This window comes from Ambystoma mexicanum, chromosome 6p (assembly GCF_040938575.1).
Source record: "Ambystoma mexicanum isolate Mex_15411 chromosome 6p, UKY_AmexF1_1, whole genome shotgun sequence".
Lineage (NCBI taxonomy): Eukaryota > Metazoa > Chordata > Amphibia > Caudata > Ambystomatidae > Ambystoma > Ambystoma mexicanum.
In genome coordinates, this window is record NC_090935.1 from 1,332,751,926 (window position 1) to 1,332,755,103 (window position 3,178).

Genomic DNA, 3,178 nt, shown 5'->3' on the forward strand with positions numbered 1-3,178 from the left:
CGCTGCGCATCGCGCATTACTCACCGGACAGCATCGCGCGCACCGCGCTTTCGCCTACTGGCCCATGCTCATCTTCAAACTGCATGACAACACCAAAATACCTTTGCATACCTAAAAGGAAAGAAGCAAGACATTATTATTCAAACTAAGAGGAACATAAGAACTGCATATAGAGACTGTAAAGCAGCAAACCTACAGAGTCACAGCAGGCCTGGATTCCCACAGGGGGGCTTGCACCAGTGAAGTAACTTGGTCGGTGCTCGCACCCCACATCTACGCACCCGTGCCACAAGGAGCAGGACGGAGAATCGACCTTTTACAATATTAAGGTGAGGAGAAGGCTCAAGGGGAAGGAAGGAGTTGAGGCCAAGGGAGATGGGAAAAACATAAAGACAATCTGGTATTGAATCCAGTTCTCCAATATTGCAGACCCATCTTTAACCAGAGGCCTTACCAAGGGACCGGGAGAGGGTTCGAGAGTGCAAATCATCCAACCAGGGCTGGGTGGCGTCCCTGTGGATACCAGGTGAGCGTAACATTTTCAGATACAGAATTTGTTGGCGGGCAACCTTTCCTCACCCCCAAGGAGCATAGTCCTCTTTGGCAACCAACTTTGGGGGAACCTGTCGATCCTTACGATCCAGTCATCATAGAATCGATGCAAAGGATCATCGAAGAATTCAACAGACGTCAAGCGGAAAAGAATAAGTCATGTATACCAAAAGAGGTACCACCGCCTCAGAGCATTTCACCTCGGCATAGCACACCTAGACAGTCACCTACCAGGAGCAGACCACGTAAAAGGACACATTCACCTGAGCCTCCTCACAGATCCAGTAGCAGAACGCTCAGTGCTTCACCGACAAGGGTCCGATCTCCTAAATTATCACCTAGGCCAAGGTCACCGGTTCGAGATCCGACTATTGTGCCTTCAACCACATCAGTCTCAGACTGGCAAGAGGATGCTTTCCGAGAATTCTCTGACCCCAAAGAATGGGAGATCACTCATGAACGGACACTTAGAGCGAATGGGATGATTACATAGTTAAAAAAACCCTGTAAGAAAGACTCTCCAGGAGATTCTTCACCACCAGACAATTTGGTATCTTTCCATACCATTATTGGCAAAGCTGCAGACTTGTTCACGCTTCATGTCACATCTGAAGAGAAAAAGTCAGTGCTTTATGAGCACAGGGATAAACGCAGAAGGACTGTCATGACCATTCCTCTTCTTCATACCATATGGCAATCGGGGTCAAAGATATTGGCTACACCTTTATCTACCCCCGCTCTGGTTTCAAGACCGAAAAGAAATACAAAGCTCCGGACACAGTGCCGCTTTGTCTAAGGGGACACACAAAACCAGATTCTGTCATCACGGTGGCAGCGAGGAAAAAGTTGGCCAATCCTGCATCGCCCTTATCAGCACCTCCTGACAAGGAGGGAAGTAAGTTAGAGGCCATGGGCAGGAACGTATCTTTGTCAGCCTCTCTCACCATCAGAGCGGGCAATGCACTAGCCATGACAGTGCATTTTGACCGCGAACTATGGTTGCGTATGTCTAAACTAGCCAGACATTTACCAACAGATCTTCAGGAAGAAGCCAGATCAATCATAACAGATGGGGAAGCTACCTCAGATCATATGATTGACGCAGCAGAGGATGTGGCGGAATCAGGTTTCAGACGAATGGCTCACGGAACGGTACTGAGGAGACAGGCCTGGATGGAGGCTACAAATTTCAGACTGGAAGTCCAAGCTCAAATTTTAGACATGCCCTTTGATGGGCAAGACTTACTTGGCAAAAAGATTGATGACCACCTCAAAGGAATTAAGATGGACACGGACACGGCTCGAGCCATCAGTTCCCTTAAAGATAAAGACAAAGACCGCAGATCCTTTTGTTCCTTTTGAGGCTCATCCTCCGAATTCAGAGGTTTTAATCATCCTTCCTATGGCCAGAAAACGCAGGGAAACACCAGAACAACAGATACCACCAAACCTCTAACAGGTACTCCCAGAGGGGATGATGTGGCTCTGCCCAGGATTGACAAATCTTACCTTTTCCCTCAACGTCACACCCCGGTGGGGGGAAGAGTTAGCCAATTTCTCCATCTTTGGCAGTCAATAACATCCAACACGTGGGTGTTACAGGTGATCCGAAAAGGGCACACTATAGAATTTCTAGATCAACCTCCATCCCTTGCTCCCATACCTCGCAAGGTACATCTTTTAAGACATGTCTTGTCCGGGATTTGAAAACTGCTCCTAAAAGCAGCCATTGAAACAGTCCAAGACCAACAGAAGGGAAGAGGTTTCCTTATCAAGAAGAAAAACGGTCAGTGGAGACCTATCCTGGATCTAAAAGCGCTCAACAAGTTCATCAGGCGCATCAAATTCAAGATGGTATACCTACAAAGTGTCTTATCTTGGCTAAACCAACACGACTTTGTGGCCACCTTAGATTTGGAAGACGCCTACTTCCACATCCCCATTCATCCGGCCCACAGACAGTTCCTCAGGTTCGTAGTAGGGGAGTTAAACTTCAATTCTGTGTTCTCCCGTTCGGCCTGAAATCAGCTCCAAGAGTTTTTACCAAATGCCTTGCACCGCTAGTGGCAAAACTCAGAAGGACAGGAACAGAAGTCTTCCCATTTTTGGAGGACTGGTTGATAAGGGCAAGCTCATACAAACTTGCACGCTTGGCAGTCTCGAGAACAATAAAACTCTTAAAAGGGTTAGGTTTCTCCATCAACGAAACAAAATCCTACTCAGTGCCCAGCAAAACAGTTCTTTTCCTGGGTGCGGACCTCCACACCTGCATCCCCAGGGTAAGACCCTCTGCAGACAGAATAACAGCTATTCTACACTTGACCGCACGGTTCCTAAACAGAACGGCAACCACGGTACGCTCTTACAAATCTCTCCTGGGCATGATGTCCTCATGTATATTCCTCATACCAAATTGCAGGCTTCACATGAGACCGATCCAGGGGGCAGGCATGCGGTTTGTGGGTATATACAGTCCAACTACCGCAGACATTACTCAAAGCAATTTGATGGTGGAACTCACCTCAGAACCTGTCATAGGGAATGCCCTTTCAGGCAACAACATCTACCCTTCTCCATAGGACAGATGCATCTCTGTCCGGTTGGGGGCCCATCTAGAGGACCTTCA